The sequence below is a fragment of the Gymnodraco acuticeps genome, unplaced genomic scaffold, assembly GCF_902827175.1.
Source record: "Gymnodraco acuticeps unplaced genomic scaffold, fGymAcu1.1, whole genome shotgun sequence".
Classification (NCBI taxonomy): Eukaryota; Metazoa; Chordata; class Actinopteri; order Perciformes; family Bathydraconidae; genus Gymnodraco; species Gymnodraco acuticeps.
The window spans coordinates 8,126,523-8,146,411 of NW_022990590.1; the positions used below are offsets into that span (position 1 = coordinate 8,126,523).

The following is a 19,889-nucleotide window of genomic DNA, read 5'->3' on the forward strand; positions in this document are numbered from 1 at the left end:
AGTGGCTGGATCAAGTTAGCTACCTAGCTAGTAGCAAGCACGTTAGTTAGCATTACAGCCTTAGCCTTGTCATTTTTATTAGCATTAACATTAAGTAACCCAAAATGTTACACAGTAAGAGTAGTAGTCATATTTCGTGAACCCTTTGAAGACTGTCACACCAGTGTGATCATTCTATAACCATTTAAGCCCGGGGGAGAAATGCTAACGCTACATTAGCATCGGCGATCTTTTCTACTTCATGCTATCTGCACACATGGTTGACATTAAACATTAAAAAGATCAGGCAGTTCAGAGAGAATCAAAGGAAGGCAGGCAGCTTTGCATGACATTCTTCTGGACGTGTTTCGTTGTGGTGATAGTGAGGGTAGTCAATCCCTTGTTTAGCAAGACAGTAGTGACGGCCATCTTGGTGACGTGTGTTATGCAAGACCAGAGATATAATTCATTGAGTGTTTCACACAAAAACATTTGTTACTTCACAGTTTTACGACACATTTTCTTTTTTTTTACTGGCAAAATTATCTTTTAAATGGACAAACATCATATGTGTAATTCGTGGCACAATTCAAACGGGATCAAAAGATAATCTTTCTCTCTCCATTGACTTCAATACATAATTTTTCCGAAATAAGGTCCCATGGAGGTCCCCCGGAAGGGGAGGGACTTCGCCACTCTATAGAGATTTGAATTTGAAGGACAGACCAAAAGGTGTTTTGTGATTAAAAAAGGTTTTTCTTTCTACAATTAAAACGTTCTTACAGATTTGAGCAATGGTTTCATTGTCTTTTAGCATTTTGCCCTTTTTATTATAATTTAGCATTCGTACTAGTCTTTTGGCAAAAAGCCAACAACATAAACTGCTCAAAGTGAAGGTAAGACTTTCGGTAATAGTTATGACTGTCAAAATTAAAATTCGATGAACTGAAGGAGAGAAATGTTCTGCTATTTACTTTACAGTAGGTGTTGGCTGACTTTAACTTGAAGATTATAAAAGCATAATTTGAGTCAAATACACAACACTATTCTGCGGCAAAACATTATACAAATAAACACAATTATCTCTATTATAGCCAGCTTCATTATTAAAGGGCATCTTAAATGTTAGGCCTACATTTTTTATTATAGCCTTCTTAAATAGGTGTTTACTTAAGTAAGATTTGAACCCCAGAGAAACATTATGCATTTGTTCTTTTTTAAATGGTAAATCCTTCACATGTTGCACTTTTCTTCTCCACACTTCCTCTTTTAAATCAGCACATCCCTCCACGTTAGATACAGTATATAGTATTTGTCTATATGTAAATATTGTTAATTTGTTATAATAGTCTTAAAATAGCTGTCATAAAATTCCTATTTTAATTTAATTTAGTTTTGCTATGTATTCTTCTTCCTGTGCCTTTGTACGCACCACATATACCAAAGCAAATTCCTCGTATGTGTAAACCTACTTCTTCTAAACCGATTCTGATTCAGAATAGAAGGCTATTACTACTAAAAGTAGACTAAATAGCCTACATATTAATAGCCTTCTTCCAATCGTTTTTTTTTTTACAACTGCCTACATCTATATCCCTTAGTTCTTAAAAATACCCCAAAAAGAACAAGACTACAGAAGGATACATGCTTCCCATCAAGGCCGGCCTTGACCAATTTGCTGCCCTAGACAAGATTTTAACTGGCGCCCCCCCCCCTCCCCCAAATGCAGACACTTACTATGACTCACGCGTGCACGGTTGTGGCATGACCACCAAAACAGGAAGATATGGACACAAGATGTGTGCAACTGTATTTAGTTTCCTATCCATTTGAACATGTTTTAAGTGGGGGTGGGGACCTCACCTGCTCTAGGAGGGTCTGGGGGCATGCACCCCCGGGAAGACTTTTTTTTAAATATTGAAGTTAAGAGCATCAATCTGGTGCACTTTGAGAGCATTAGGAAATCTATGGATACATCTCTCAACACCCATATGAAACAGAACTGTAAGCAGATTTTCTTTATGGATATTTTACAAATCACTCCCCTTTCAAACTGTATTCTTGTTTATTAATAACAACTTTTTTGTATATAGTATATTATACCTGTTTTTCACCTATTCTCTTATTTTTTTATAACTATAATGATCATATAAAGGTGCCTTTACCTCACTGAGCTGAGGTTATCAAAGCCGCTCAGTCTTTCAGGAGAGAGCTCTCTAAAGCTCTCCCCCCCACGGCCGCTTACACAGTAAATTCCAATGTTAATAAAAGCACACAGAAGCTGTGTACGTTTTTTGGGAGTTTGATTTATTTTAAATCAACACAAATACAAAATTAAAACCTATAATTGCACACTAAAACTATTATTTCAAAAAAAGAATAATTTCACATAAACCTCTGGTTTTTACTGGGGCTGGGGCAGTTCAACTTGATTTTGGTGTCCTGATTTTGGTGTCCTTGGTCTCCTAGTGTCCTTCGAAGTTCCCTACGTTTTCCCACAAACCTCCTAATGGCTTTCGAGTGCAAACAAGAACTCAGTGCGCAGCTGCCCACCCAACATGGTTTGATGCTTGGATAGTGGATTCATCAGCATCCGGCAAAAACTAAAGTAGAGGACCGGGAATACTTTTCCTATCGCCTACGAGAGTCTGGCGTGTTTTGCTTTCTTTGCCGGTGTGTGTCCATGTGAGTATGCAGCCTACTTAAGAAGGGAACATCAGAGTACCGCTGTTGTTTAGCCAGCTGTTTTGGTCAGCGAGGTTAGCAGCCAGTGGTTAGCCAGCGTCAGTCAGCTAACATGAACTTAAGCTAGCTAGCCTGGCGAATCAGCGTTGTAATGTGTTGGTGATAAAATGAAGCAAGTAGACAGAGTTTTAAGCACTACGTGAGGCTGAGACAGTGTGTCTGGATGTTTCGGCTTGCATAGTGAACCCTTGGTATTAACGGTTCACGCTAGGTTTGCTGATAGGGTTTCCTGTGATTTGACATAACGTTAAGGCCGAAGCTATAACGATAACGTCATTTTAATTGACACAGGTTAGCCTAAAACGTCACAAACTCTTAACGGACACTTTGAATAAAGCACGAATCACAGCGTGTGGTAACTGTTGATATGATAACTACAGTGAATACAACGTGTAACATTGTATTTGTTTTAATTCACATATTTAAGTTTGCAAAAACATTAAACCGTCGTTTTATGGAAATTATATCAATGTTTTCTGCTTTCCAGTCGCAAATGTGTCGAAACTACAGTTGTGCAAAAACATTCCTGTGCTGTGCCCTCCCGCTGTGTCTGGTGGTTGTATTGTTGCAAAACATGTTAGCTGACTGAAAGTAGAGATGTTTCTGAATAGGGGTTGCTCAACTCATTTATTTGAACACCTGCTTGAATTCACAGGGAAGTGAGGTCCAGTTTAAGTCTCTATCACCTCTATGTAAATTCAATTATCTGTCTACCCCAGATAATCTAATACCTTACCTTCTGAGTCTTCAATAATACCTGACTGTTTTTAATGAATTGATCTTAATATCCCTCAGAAAAAAGCTTCCTTGGCTTTTTGTTCTCCTCTTTTGTCTATTACATTACATCTACAGTAGGCTTCATAAATCCGTTTCTTTCACTAGTTTACCTTACATTTTGTTGTCTTTGTTTGTCTTAGTCACATGCACACATCTTTAAATGAATGGTTCTTGATCCCAGAGTTCCTGTAGACTGTATATATTTTTCCATTTCCAAAACTTCTAGAGATGCACACTTTGAAGTCATTATGTGTGGTCTAATCAACGAACACTTGACCTATATCCAGTAAAAACAATCCCTTTAAACAGACAGGTTAGCTTCAGATTGGAGGAGGCAGGGGCGGACTGGCCATTGGGAATAACGGGCTGATTTTTTTGTCCCAGTCCGCCCCTGGGAGGAGGTATGACAGAAAAAGTGAAAAGAGGTTTGATACATTGTGCATATGGACTGGCTACTAAGCTCTGCATCATTGGTTTGTTGTGAGTGTTTCTCTCAGGGAAAATATGTGAAAAAAAGTCTGGGTGAAGAAAGTTTAGAACGGAGGGTTCTGCACTAGCATTGATCCCATTCCCTGCATGTAACATCAAATAACATAGCACTACATTGATGCACTTGCACGAAGAGTGCTTTTCTACCCAATTTTATTGTATAAACACTGGGGTCATAATAGCAATAGTAAGAGACGTAAGCATAACAAAAGGGTTAAATGAGTTGATCATTGCTGGTAAACTATTAAATAAAGACCCATGATGTATTTTTCAGTTGATTTAGTATCACAAAACATCATATTTAATACAATTCTGTATCAATATTTTCTTCCCCTACCTATTGAGATGCAGGTTTAATGCCATTGGGTTTAAACATAGTTTGCCTTGTTGTAAGAGAAATACAGATAATAGTATAAAACTGAAATATTCAAAACATAAATATCAAAACTGTTTACAAGAAAGATGAATATGCAATAAGGGAATGTAATAATAACAAGACAATCGCTATCTTCCGTATTCTGATTTTGAAGGATTTATTTGGTTTTTCTTTTGCTTTAAATATAATTTCACATTGAATCTTTCACCCTATATTATGTTATAAACTGTTTTTATACAAGAATATAAATACAAGCTCTGTTAAAAACACCTGTGATGAATATCACTTTCTGTTGTTTTGTGGGAGAGTTATGGCAGCTGCTGTGGAACGTGCTCAATGTCTCTCTCTGATCTGTTTGTACCTCTCTCTTATCAGAGTTCCCAGGGCTGCCAGGTGAGGTCAGCGCGTTGCTGTCGGACCAAAGGAAACACAAACACAGAAACATCTGAAGAGTTTACAGTAAGTTTCTGGAACATCTTTCAAACCCACACCCCTATCGGATGCAGCACACTCACAATTACACATCTGTGATGCTGTATTCAATTTGACCCCAAAATGAGAGAACAGTTGAACAGCTTGAATTAGCTAAATGTTTATGCATTTGTCAGTCTAAGTTCAAGCAGATTAAAGCCATGTACTTAACACTACCCTAAGAACACTGATCATTTTCAGTGTCAAAGAATCATTGCATGCTTTTGCCCTGCAGCTACGCTTTCCTCTTTTTCTGATCCTCTTTAAGTTGCATCACTCAGAAAAGGCCACAAGGTGGCAGCCTTAGGTTTGCTTTCCCCCAACATCTGCCCAGTAGTGCATGCTGAACAGGAGCTTCCTGTAGGACGTCCTGTGGTGATGTTATGTCTGATGTATAGTAAGGGTGTTGACTTATAATTGGCTTTATTAAGTAACCGCAATCTTCAAATGTAAATGAAAATCTGCATTTGACAGCATTTTCATGTAACTCATCTGATTTTGTAATGATATGATATTAAATGATGCATGCCCATATAAGCTTTCTAGATGACATAATGCAGGCATTAATGTTACATTTAAAATGTAACACTTTTAGTAAAGAGTCCTTTTCACACTTTATCTACAATAAAGAAAGACAGCTAGGACGAGGAGCAGGCTTGGATTTTCGTCATTTTAGGGGCAAGGCCATTTGGCCTTTGGTGTTACACATTTTTTCAGGGCACAAAGGCCATTGAGGAAAAAATGAGGAGTTGGAGCTTACAAATAAATAACTTCACTTTCTAATGACAAAAAACAAATCACTTTTTTAATATCAATAATCGTATCATCATATAGGCCTATGCCTCATTAGTATTACCGTATGTGAATAATTAGTGTTTGGTATGTTTTCCATCTACTACTTCTCCCATTCACAAATCCTAAATGAAATCTAAAAATCTAAAATTCTATTAATATGTAACAAATATATTCCATTTCAGAGCAGAAGAAACAGCCTTCAAGGGTCAAACTCTGCACATACATCATTCAGCAGTGCACAGTGAAGCTCCAACATCCAACTGTATGAACAAGCAATACTTTGAAATGCAAAAGTGTGTGTGTGTGTCTCTTTAATCAACTCCTCACAGCTCCTCATATCTGTTCAGAAACTAGACAAAAGTTAAACAAGTACAAACCACAGACTGTCTCTGTCATGACGAATACAGTCGCTGCTTTAATTCTGTCTTTAGGACGTTGTTGTGAGTTTGGACGGAGCAGCTACAACGTTAGTTTAGCCTGATCGATCCAATCTCCATTCACAAAATGCGCATTTTAAAAGGTTTTGCATGCCGTCTTGTCTGCACACTTGTCAAAGCATTAAAGCATGGTTTTTACTAACCGTTATCATTATTTAGTTGCTTCGGCATCATTTTGAAATGTGTATTACAATTAAATCAGGTTAATTTGGTCGTAGTTGGTTTCCACCACAGTATTTACATGGATATAGCCCCGCCCCCGCTCCAGCGCGTCCTGTTTGAATGACGGGAGTAAACACAGCTGACAGCCGCGGTGAAACTCCAGCGGTTAGAGCAATGCGAATATTCGCATCGCGTCCGTTGTGAACGCAGCATAATGCAGTTCAGAAACCACTGTTGTGACGCTTTTAAAGCAACTTTTAACAGTGCGAGGGGCCCAAAGGCCATGGTGGCCGTAGGACGTACAATTATTTGTGGGGCATAACGGCCAGACCGAGGGGCTACGACGGCCATGGCCGTCATGGCCGCCGTGAAAATCCCACCCTGACGAGGAGGCTCCTATGTACCATAAGCAACTGTCATTACTAAAATGGTAATATTGGCTGTTAGGAGAACTCTGAAAAAGCACAAAAGTTGTTCTAAATGCTGTGCTACCAGATGAGATTTAGTGGTTCAAATATCACATTGAAAGAACTTGATTGGTCTTTCACCATTGTGGAAGAGTTCAAACATATCTGTATCAGTGGCTTATTTAACATACTACTTCTATACCTTAGACAGGCCTACGGTAACACTTTGTGGTCAACTATCTTTTCGTAGGACACCTCGACGTGTTGACTGCATTTGACTGGGGATAAAACCGCTGACCCTCTAATAATTGGTAGACGCCCCCTTTACCTTCTGAGCCACAGCCGCTTTGTTTCAGTGTAATATTGATCCCCATGCTGTTCGAGGAAAATGCTTCCAATATCTCTTCATTATGGATCTTTTACTGTGATCTAGGGCTTTTTCATAATGAACTTGAGCCGTTTCTCAGATGTATTTAAAAGGAAAGTGCAATGTAGAACAGAGCCAAGGTTAACCTACTGATACATCTGTTCCACTCCTAAATCTGCCATAGTGAACAAAATCATTTAGTTTGAACTCTTTTTTTTCACCTTCCTTCCTCCCTGTCAACCCCCCTCACTGTCTCTGCCTGCTTGTTATATCTTTACTCAAACCCCCCCCACGCCTTTCCGAAATGTCTCTGAATCCCTCCGCCCGGCCTCCCGGCCCTTATGAACAACTGGCCGGGCAGCTGGCTTTCACAGCTGCTTGCCATCTCATTTTTTGGCCTATCTCCATCTGGGCAGCTTTTTTTCATATCGCTTTCTTTTTGTATTCTAGCCTTACTGTTTCTAAATCAGTCTTTGCACTATCATTATGCCATTCCTTTCAAAATGATGCTGAGAACAATTCAAATAAGTCCCAAACGTTGGCGTGTACAATGTTCGTGTTTTTCTCTCTCTTTTATTATGTACCTTTGTTACAAATAATACATTTCTTTATGTACTTCAGGTATCCTGGTTCAGAACACATTATTTAAAATCGTCCTATACTATGTTTTGTTTTATCTCGGATATAAAAATACAATTACATCAATCACTTATACAATCAATTTGCACATGAATTCTAAAACAGCAGCTTTATTTACCATTACTTCATTTATGTTGAACATTTCGATTATGACCAACTTTCACAACTAACTAAATAAAGTGGCGTTTTTGTTTTTGCAGACCAACCGTTAGCAACTCAAGGGGTCCCGCGTCAAAAAGCAATGGGATTTCTTGCCATTGGCTTCTTGAATATTGCAGGAAAATTAGATCTGTGGCAAACACATGTTTATGATACTTATACATTATGTTCAACAGGATATTCCTCACATTTGAACACCATTTGCACGATTTTCGAAACGTAAATGCAATAGCCAGAAGTATATAGCTAACGTTAGGCTATAAACGAACGACAACGCGGTCACATTGGCTTTGCATCGCCACCGCTAAGCTAAAGACAGCTAGAGTTCGTGTGATGACATTTAGTAGTCTTATTTGGTCACTTGTCAATATCCGTTGATGACACATAGAGGCTTGGACATTCACCAGAGGGGTATTTATTCATATATTTTATATAGTCAAACAAAATGTTATGCTAGCCAAAAACACGTTAAAAAACCTATGAGACGAGGGAACCGGAAGTGGTGAAATGCTGACTCATTTTCTTGTTTTAGGACTCATTCCTGCACTGCTCTTTACTTAAAGTGCAATAAAAGTTCCTATCAATTATACAAGCTTTACAATAAAACCCTTTTCTATGCCATTGATGTTGGAAGCATTGATGATGACTCCACTTGCTTTTGAAGCCAGTAGAATACAACCTCTTTGAAAAAAGTCAAAGTTATTTTACAAATCAGCATCTGTTATCAGTGTTTCTTTGTTTCCCTTTGCTCTATTTACCGTCGTTGCCTTCTGCTGACGACACCAGTTCATCCTCAGAATGAATCCCATGTGTCATCTGCGCTCTAATGGCCTTGTCCAAATCCTCTTGGGTCCATCTGCCGATAATATGCTGCAATCTTTCCCCATTGTAACCGCTGGCGTTCAGTTAAGGGGAATATTCCGTGAGCAATGGCAGTAAAAGAAAGTGAGGTAATGCCCGGACCGTCTGAGAAGTCGTTGGAGTTGGAAAAAGAGTTAATAATTGGTGGACCTGTCTGAAAAGCTTAATCTGCTTGCACCTGCTTTTGTATTCAATGCATCAGAGCCTCAGATGTACAAATGGAAAAAGGTGTAACTCTATGATATAAAGACAGAGAGAGATACCGTTCAACACATTATGCACAATCTAAAATCTGATTGTCAGAGGTTAGCCCTGCTGTAACTTTAAATTGCCTCAAACTGAAAAACCTTCTAACCTGAGTGACCCTCTGTCCCCCTGCTCATGTGCAGTTGTTGGTCTTGTAATTGATCCAGGCTTGCTTTCTCTCCTCGGGTTGGCAAAGGGGTTAATCGGGCCGGGAGTTGGTAGCCACCGGAGGCATGACTGCACACTTGCTGTCTATAATTCAAACTTGTTCTTTGATGTCGAGCTGCAGGATGGAGACACTGGTGGATCTTGTGCACCCAGTGGCACCAGCATGCGTAATCTCTGTCTGTCTTTGTAGAGACATCAAACTGCTACACACTATGGATTTGTGATTTTCGGTGCTGACAGGCCCGGCTGGCCCGATCCGATACTGGAGATTTCTGAGAGATAGAGATGTTCCCCCAGCTCTGAGGGGACAAAGACTTTCACTATCTGGCCTGGCCTGTCGGGGACATGGATTTAGATCAGACTGAGATACATATTTAGCTTTCAGTGGGGATGAAATCTGACCTGGGAATCGAATTTCAAAGTTTTTGTCTTTTCATGGGAGAAAAGTCTGGGAAGTTTTTCAGAATATCTTTTGAAGTATGTTATCAACCCCTTTGGTGTTGAAGTGCATATTTAAACCTGCAAAAACCATCATTTACATTTTTTTCATTCAATATAGAAACTACTGAGCAAACAGTTGTTTATTTAAATATCTGATTCTTTCTAGGTTGGGATTTGAAGTCAAATATCCTGTCTCTTTTAGCTCTGTTTTTGGTCTCTACCATCGCCTAAGGCTATACAGTACGTGGCTCTTTAGATGCTAAATGCTACACTCTGTTTTCCAGCTAGTCTCTCTCTGGTCTGGTGGTTTATTTAGCTGCTGTTCATTTTCTCTACAAACTGCTGCCTGTGCGGTTTACAAAACAATCTCACCATAATGTCTGTTTAGTAGTTGTTCTGGAGGTTTGGATTGGATCTGGAATCCTTTTAGTCTCAACCTCATGAACGATTCAATTAAAGAATGACTTTGTACCAAGAATCTTTATTTATTTCTCTTTTATAATGCCAAACAAACTCAACTTTATTTTGTCCATCTTTTATTAATGCAGAACTCAGATTAAGTCGCTGACTTTGAATTACATTCAAATAAAGTCTTGGATGCCAAATTAACATAAAAATCCATCCTGTAAAAGACCAATAAACTGGAATTTAATTTCATATATAAATAACAATAAGATGTCAATACTCCAAATGTTATGGTTTTGCAATTTAAATCCAGGACAGCTGTGTTGAATTAAATCTTCCACTTCTTAAATGAAGGATAAACAAGCTGATGGAGAGGCCAGAAACCATAAATAAAAAGTGTAGGAAAAACAAGTAGTGCTGCAAGGCGCATCTTATAAATAGCTTTACTTTGTGTGCCCTTTCATGTTATTGCTCTGCACACTCATAAAATAGATACAAAAATATAGCGTGTAAGTTTAGATAGATTTGGAAGAATTGGGGTCCAAATTCTCATGTCCCCAACCTTCACTCTCGTAAACAATTTAGTCATAAACACTAAAACTAATCACATTGCCATCAGCCTCATCTGTACTTTGTGTTTAGTGCTAATTTGCTAACGTTAGCAAATGAACGGCAAACATGGTAAATGTGATATGCTTTGTTCTAAATCACATACTGAGTATACAAGCATAGTAGTAACAAAGTAACTGCGACAGGAATAAGGCAAACAATTAAAACATACTTTTGCCAACATGAGCTTGAGCTCAAGCTCAATGCAAAATGCCTAACCCTAACCCTACATGGATGCAGTAGGACATCCTGTTGTTTTTGGCATACTGCATTTGACATACTATATATTGGAGAAAAACATTCTGGTACACTAAATACTGTGCAATACTGTCCTATCTCAGACAATGCAATGGGTATGCTTCTGCCGATCCTTTCAGATATTTTTTGTAAATCAGTAATGATGCCACCCAGGTATGAATAGGTATACAATCAAATACTTAATCCTCAAGCCAGATCTTTAGTCACTCTATGATTACACCCCTTTCTTTGATTGTAGACTTAAGTCTGGGGTGTGTCTCTGGCATGTGTATGATCCCAGCAGCCAAACTCCAGCCTCAGCAGACAGAGGCATGGACCCTATCAAGGCATGCCATCCATCACGTCAACTCCTATCTCGGCGTCTTTACGGACCTCGTAATTGCAAGCAGGCAGCCTGATGGACCCTTTTCCTTTTGCTTCCCGGGCTTAAGATTAAAGTCATTGATAGCGCCTGGTGCTCCTCAAAAAAGCACATGTGAAATATTACAGGCTCTGGCCAATACACTCTATGCTTTCAGCTATTTGACCTGGAGAGGGCCCTGTGTGGGAAGAAGGGCTCAGAGAAACAACCCCTGTCTGTGTTTTGCATCACGCTGGCCTTACCATATCACCGCCTGCACCACAGCTGTCACTGTTTGTATATTTGATATACTGACTGATGCCGCAAAGGAACAGGTGTTGCATATTAGTGCCACCATTCTAACACCCCTCTGAACAAAAGTGGACGGTGGTCAATAGAGTTGTCAGAGTGTATCATGGTAATATACGGCAATCTGACTTTTAAACTAAGCTTTGCTACAAAGCATTACCTTCACAATTGTCCTGAGGAAAAGGAAGAGGTACAGAAGGGAACATGAATTAATGTGGTTCAGGTGGACTGACCCCAAAGACAGATCAGGATCATGGGAATGTCTTTGAACATCGACCCCTTTCCGTCCTGCCGTCTCTCCTCGGTAACTTCTATTGGTCTGTATTGAGTTTGTAGGAATATCAACCACAGATGGAAACGTCCATATTTGGTTTTGACATTTATGTCAATTTCTTTGTCAGAAAGGATTTTATTCCACAACTTTCTGATCCCTGCAATCAGACGGATTGTCTTTCTTCTCTATTGAAGTACCCAACAGTCAAATTCAAGTTTTTTTTTAACTGCACATAAATCATACAAACTACCTGACTTTTTGAGTCGCTCGTGCTTTCCTACCCGACTGCCAGTAGCTTAACCAAACATATATTTTGTCATGAGCTATCAATCACATATCAGCCTGTGTTCTCTAGTTAATATCTTATGCCTTGACTCTCTGGGTGGACACATTTTAAATCCTTTGCAAGGCCTCGTCCTGCAGAGCAGCGCTTGGCTTCCCTCACCTCATCAGTCTTGGTTTTGTGTGTGTAAGACAGAGAGCCAGGGTGTAAGCGAGCGAGTTGCTTCACTGAATCTTTCCTCGGTTGTTTAGCTCTTCAGACAAATCCTCGCGGACAGGGCCCTGGTTTCCCCCACAGAGAACAGCCTCATTAGGATTTGTTTCACAAACTGGAGAATTTTCACTGGCTTAGGGAGCAACAAGGCCTTCCCTCCTAGGGACACATGTTCCTCGCTGCGGTCTGACCCTGGAGCTGTGGGCCGTGTCGAATCATATTTGGCTCATATGGCTCCCGGTCAGGGGCTCAGTTACCCCTGGATCAACCTCACTGAGGCTTGTATGCAAAACCTTAAGGTTTTAATAAATGGACAGCTTGTTGAGGCAACATAGAGGGCTGATGTTGCCATCACGAGGTATGGTGCTTAGTGAATATCACAGCGTGTACAGTTACTCTGAGGCTGATCATTTAGTAACCAAGACTCAGAGAGCAAACTGCACAATGCACAGTTTGTAAAGAGTGAAGTAGAACCCTTAGTAGTGGTCACACTGTGCACCTGGGATCCACATGAATACAGGGAGGAATTAGGAATAACCTTTTATCATACATCATAATTAGGAACTTCTAGGACTATCACATGTTTTCTTATGTCCTGATTAAAAGGCGGTTTGCATTATATATCTTTTGGACATTTGGACTACTCCAGGTTTGATGACCACTTTTTCTGTTCGGAATGACGCAGGACTTCATTTTAGTACATCAAATGCAAACAAGCTGAATAATAGTTTATAGTTTTGCTCTTGGGGAGATAGTGATGTCTTTTATCCAGCATGAAATACATGTTTGTCATGAGGAAGGTTTTGATATATCCTGTGAAATATCCCAACATCTGCAAGATGGATACTCCCAAAACGTTGCCAGCCTTAGTGGCTCACAGACCACAAATCCTACGTGATTGCCTGACTTCTCCTCTAGTGCCACCATGAGTTTGACACAAAAATATTGAATGTATTGGCATCCAAATTCAGATAGACGTTTATGCCCCGTCAGGATGCATTTTTAATGAGTTTGGTGATTCTTTGATTGAATCAGTCTTAATTTAAATGTTTATAATAATAATCATTTGAGTACAGGCTAACAAAATTCTATCATAACTGAAGACTTTACAAATGTTCTTGACTGTAAATGTTGAGATTGCATCCAGTTCTACTTGACTCAATAAATATGCAACAATAACTGTATATTAAGCTGCAAATATTGGTGCATAAGAGCTTTTTTGGCTATTTCATAATAAAAGACAAGGTAATACAGTTCAAGCTACATTTTGCATTGCACCTTGTTAAGGGTAGTTTGCAAAGTCACATCCTGATGTCCCATTGTAGACAAAGGGAACCTCAATTACTCCCCCAATCTACTGTAATGCCCTTGTCATTCATGTTTGGCATTGGCGGTCTTGGATCTGATTAAAAGGGGCAGATCGTTAATGGATTGGCTAGTTCTTCTGGGACAGTGTCACCTCCACCTTGGAATATCAAATAGTCCGAAACAAAAGCTTGACAAAGAGGGTTACCAAGGGGAACACAATCATGGGAAGAACATCTGTTTTTGTGTATTAGATAAGTGTGTTGTGCATAATGAGTACTGAGAAAGGCTGAGAGGAAATAGTAGAGGTGCTCTGAAGTCTTTCTTTCAGCCCATTAGTGTTGAATGGTTGCAGGGCTCGCCCCCAGAGGAACCGGAGTGAGCCAATGTTGAGTAATGCGGGACATGTGGAATATGTAACTCGCCATGGTGTGTCACGGGCTCTCAACACCTACCCTCTGATTTCCAGCGGACTGATGCTTCAGTCATTTCGTTGAACCTTTTTCATCCAAAAACTCAAATAATTTGTTTACAGTTGATCCCATTGCTTTATGGTAACAGACTTTTGGTGTTATTGACGAAGGAACTCATTTCCTGATGGATTTTATACAGTATTACATCACATAAAAAACAATCGAGAAAGTAGACAAAAGATGCAAATCAATTGACTTTGAGAGTTGTGTTCTGGTCCAGTTGGCTTAAGAAGATGCCAAGAGGCAAGGGAAAGGAGAAAGGGAAAACACAGAAGAAAATGTAACAGAATTGACTCCTTCCTCTCTGAAATCTGAAACAAATTAAACAAAGACATGCTTTACTTTTCGTTAAAAACTGAGTGGACCGAGGCATATCAAATTGCATTCATGTTTTTTCTGTGAGAATACGATTCTGTCGATGGACAAATATCGGTTAAAATGTGTACAACTTGCATTAGGACTGTATTGAAAACCAACCAGCTAATAACTGAATGCCAATCATTGGAAACTCTTGGAATTACTTTTGAAAACACTCTTAAAGAGATCCTGTTGTTCACTCAACTCCTGGTGGTCAGAACTGGATTTTTTAGGCTCTATAGGTGCATCTCACTTCGGTTAAATGGATTCCTTGCGTCCCTCACTTGCGTCGTTTCCCTGCGTCTAGTCCCTCCCACCAGGGAAGCATGGAGAGACGCAAGGAAACCACGAGAAGCAGGGAAATGAGTTTTAAGAGCAATGGGACGTTGTTTCCTCCGGAGCGTCACGTGAAGTCCGTTTGTGATGACACCGCACAGCTGATCGTCTGACAGCAGCCAGATCAGTGCATGCGCTGCATCGTCCAATCGGTGAGCGATACACAATAAGGGGGCGGGGCGAGTGTCTGAGGATTTCACCGGAGGATGGTCTGGTAGTTCCTCGATTATCGCTCCTCCGTTATCGCTCCTCGATCCTACGGCAAAAATAAGGCCACTGGGACGCTACTCAAGATGGAGCAGACAAATCAACTTCCGGTGATACCGAGACCGAGGAGCGAGGAAATGAAAAATAACCGAAGTGAGACGCACCCCATAACTTGTGGACATAAATTATCTTGGAATAACACGTCTCTTATACAAGTGAGAGTGGTTTCCTAAGATCCAAATATTATTTAAATTAATCTTGTATTTCTGCAAAATCAGGTGCGGACTAATATTTCGCCAGTAAAAATAAATAGTTACAACTAGATATTTAGTATATCAGTATTTGTGATCATATTATATAGCTGTTCACTACTGGGAACACTACATAAAATGCAGATGAACATTTCATATTCAAGGATTTAATTGATATTACAAGAAAAGAAATACCACTAACTATCCATGTATCAACTAACATTTTGTTTATTCATATTATTATTAAAACTCATACAATACATTCAGTGCATAAAGTGTTTTCTAGGAATAAAAACCCTGGGCACCACTTAAACTATTTCGGTAATGTGTCTTCTGAGTAAATCGCCAGAACGCCGACACCTCCTCATCACTCCACCGCTCCCATGTTTTTTTTGTGTTGCCATAAGTTATTCTCTCTCCGTTAGTGCGCGGGGCTAATGCTAATGATAATAATGCTAATGCTAGCAAATACAATGGCGGCTTCACAAAACTTTTCAGAGTTTTACGGGGCGTGGTTTGCAATTCGCCCAGCCAATCGAAATTGGTACTTTTTTATATAGCTAATTTCCATCTGCAGTCTTTAGGCAGGTAAATAACAATCAACAAACACTAAAAACCTTGCATAATCTCTATCGCACAAACAATTATAAAGCATGATTTAAATACTGGTCAATAAAATAATACATAGTACAGTTAAGATATAATATTACAATAGTTATAATTGGAAAACTCTTTTTACAGTGTAATTAATGTTGACATGACTGGTTGCTTAATATCAATTTGTTTGCACCATAAGAGAATGCTTACCAAGCCAGCCTCTGACAGTGTCCAGCTCCACAATCCTGAATATTTTAAGATCATTGCCCATGCTACACTTGTATTTGATTAAAAAGAAAAGTGAAATCATACTATTTATACAACAAAAAGTCAACATATCAGCTTGTAAAGAAGGCTTGGCAAAGTCACAAAATGTCTCCGAACACAGCTGCGACTCACACCGTGCACCATTAACCTTCCCTAAACTGACGGAGAGGACAAGTCCAATACTACTTTACAACAAATCGCCCCATGCCGCTTAATCGTTACTGACAAACCCCTAACTGTGCCAGTCTGCAAGCTTAATATACACTTTAACTCATGGCAGGTCACGTGACCTGCCACGTGACCATTACATCTCTGCAGGTGAAGGAAAGAAAAATAGTGTGTGAAATTTTTTTTATTATCCTATGTTACCACCCATATTGGCAAATGCTGAAGGAAAGAAATGAAAATGTAAAATATCAGACAATCCCCTGCGCCTTTTTAATTTGCTGGGCCTAGAGGCAGTATGACATAGTTGTTTGGAAGACTGCAAAACTGATAATTTGACATTTTCTTCAAGTGTAAGTCTGAAAAAGTCACATCCTGTCTAACCTTCTCTATGATACTTTCGTTATTGCACAATCTACTGAAACAATGTGTGCATTATTTGACCGAACCCTTTGGTCTGAGTCTTTTAGTTCAGTTTTCATACACTGCAGAGACCCATAATACCTGAGAATGTGCCCTGCGACAGAGCTGAGAGGCAAAGCGGATGGAAAACTGGACCTTAATGATCACAGATGGAGAACTGGCTTATCCAAACCCCTACAGAGCCTCTGGGTTCCTTCACCGTTGCCAGATCATCGGTATATTCTAACAAACGGTTTGCCATAAAACTCTGCTTCACCTCATGCTACCTACTGTATGCTACTTTTCCAGAAACAATGATTTGACTTTACCCTCAGGCTAAACTAAAACTAGGCCCTTAGCAGCTATAGCTCTTTTATTATGTTTGAATGTCAAACACATAAACTCATGTTGTTATTCTTCATGACTCCATTGCTCTGAACTTATTCAGATTAGTACACTGCCATGTTGTGAATTGTGAACACTTTTGGAGTGTGTGAATTTCCTATTTCTCCAACCCACACAGCCGATGTACTAGGGCTGCTCGATTATGGCAAAAATCATAATCTCGATTATTTGGGTCAATAATTGATATCACGATTATTAAAAACGATTATCCATTTACTTTGAAAACATAAATGTATTGGAGAAAATAAATTTGAACAGTATGTTTTGAACAGTTGATTACCCTGAACTGTAAGTATAATTGAACTTTTAATTAAAAAAAAAAAAAAAAAGTCATAATAAAAAAATTATCGTTTTATTTCGATTACGTTGTTTTCGTAATCGTTGCAAGCCATAATCGTAATTGCGATTAAAATACGATTAATTGAGCAGCCCTACGATGTACCCTCACCAGAAGTCATGCTCACTGCTTGTTAGCTAGCTGGGTACGACCGATTCCAGCAACAAATAATGAACCTTATAAATGTAACGGATGTATAGTGGTACGTTACTTAAATATATATAAAAAAACCAACATGTATATCTTTTATTTGTACTCATTTTGCTCTGCATTTTCCCATAATTGCATTGGGACTTACTTATTTCCTGTAAGTACAGAAGTATGCAAATTGGGACCCAGCTAATATGTTAACACAATAAAAAGTGCTTGCTGGGTTCTTTAACATATTCAATTCAAAAGAAGGTAAACAGACAGGAAACCGTAAATGGACTTTATATATTTTATTCAACCAGCCTTTTGATAAAAACATTATATCCCCATATTCGAGTCTATCGATGTTTTCCCGTTTGTTTGTTTGTTTGTTTGTTTGTTCACCATGTAAAGCGGCCTTGGATCCCTTGAAAGGCGCTATACAAATGTAATTTATTATTATTATTATTATTATTATTATCCCCTTATCCCTATAATTATACTTTTGTGTGATGTTGATATACCCTAAAACATTCATCTGCCAATGTAGTGATGTAGGAATACTCAAAGAAACAGTAAAACAGTTGTACCTGAAGTAGTAAATGAAGTACTTGTATTTGACTTTAACATGATAAAACAACATCATATTGGCTGGAGTTCAGCTCTGTTAGGTGTTCATTGTATCATAAATCAGAGAGATTCAATGAATTTTGGGAGGAGGCTCCGCTCCCTACGCCAATATCATCATCATTATCATTATATATTTGACCTATCAAATCAAAACAAAGCCACCTCAAGAGAAATCGCACAGATTGGGTCCTTTCTATGACGCGTTTATCCCTGTCTCACTCTCTTTCTCGTCCTCCTCTGCTATGTTCTCCTTAAGGCGTCCAGGAGTCTGAAACCTTAATTCAATAAGAGATAAATTGGAAAAATGTGCAAATGTAAGGCATATTTTAGGCTCGTTGGCCAGAGGAACATTTTGAGAGTGCATTTGGTACTCCCCTTTTCAACTTAACTGCTCTCTTTCATTTTCTCTGTGTGTGCTACAAATCGTCGTTCCATCTGCTTTCTTACCGTAGAAGAGTTTAGAGACTGTTCATCAGACTGACACAGACCAGAGAGGGTTTGTAATGGAGGGGCGAGGGGGGCAGACTGTCTTGGCCTCGGTCCAAGCCACTGACCCCTGAGGGCCTGTTGTTGTTTGGCTCACAATAGAGTGTTGCAGTGATGATGTATTTGTGTAGGCCAACCAAGAAGTTAGCATCGCAAGAGCTCGACAAAAACCAATGGGATATTTCCATTTCATTTAAGAAAATGAGATCTTTGGCAAACACAGTCAGCAGTACTGAAGTACTTAGTATTCTTAATGAATTAGCCCTTTGTTAGCAACCGCCATTATAATGACACATAAAACATTAGACATTAAACAGTGGGGTATTTTATGTCGTAGAATAAAACTTAAAAGTAAGTTTGAATTAACCAGACTTTATTTCTGGGCATCCAAAAGCTTACTTTTGAGACGAGGGAGCCAAACATGAACTCATTCTCGGGTTTCGGGACTCATTCCTGCACCAGTCTTTACTGAGAAGTTTGGATAGGTACGGATTGATGGAGAAGAGCTGTGTAAATCCATTTCTGTTGTTTTGTACCAGTTGATGAAGACCTTTATGTACCTTGAGCGTATCCATACATTGTTTTAAAAGGCTAAAGAGCTGCTGCCTCCCTTCCTCTCTTTATTTTTTCATTCCTCTGCCTCTTTCTTTCTTGTCCCCATTTTCCCTCCGTTTCCTCTATATCACTCTGCCCTTCTGCATCCACATTCTTATCTTATTTATATCTTTGCTCAGTGGTCCTCTTCTCTAAAACTACAGCACCAGAGATCGTCAGCCGTTGTTTTTGCAGAATTTCAACGGTGGTTTAAGCGGTTTAGCTGTATTTAATTTTGTTAACATTAGGTTTCATGTCTGTTTTTCTTATATGCTTTTTTAAGCTTACTTAGTGAGAACCAGATATTTTTCTTCTCAGCCAGTGAGCTTCCCTTCTTCCATGTGGATTGACATTGACAAAAACCATGTTCCTTACACTGCATGCAAGTTTGATAAAGCTCTACGGACACACCTGTGTGCAAACAATCCCATATGGCACACACAACCATGGATGTACACGCACGCACGCACGCATGCACGCACGCACACACACACGCCCGTCCATGTTACAACAACATTTGGCTTGCATTTCCTTGGCAGCGTCTTTTGGAGCGGGGGGAGGGAGTAGATTGAATAGGAGCAGTACTTCAAAGCTCTCTGTTTTTAGTACAGTGTTTCACTAATGCTCATTTTGTTTTGGATTGCTGGTGGACGTGCTGCTCTATGAACAGTGACTGTGACCCTGGCCAGGCTCAGGCTCGGGGGGGCTGAGGGTTCTGGCAAAGCTGCCCGTCTGGCT

General features: G+C 39.4%; 1 protein-coding gene across 1 annotated transcript in view; it reads left to right on the forward strand.

The window, feature by feature from the left end:
• The first annotated feature begins 2,529 nt into the window (after positions 1-2,529).
• The window catches only part of disp1 (dispatched homolog 1 (Drosophila)), a 107,627-nt gene continuing 90,267 nt past the window's right edge, over positions 2,530-19,889 (forward strand). The window contains exons 1-2 of the mRNA XM_034228586.1: positions 2,530-2,664; positions 4,742-4,825. The gene's annotated coding sequence lies outside the window, so the exon portion shown is untranslated. The remainder of the gene's footprint in view (positions 2,665-4,741; positions 4,826-19,889) is intronic.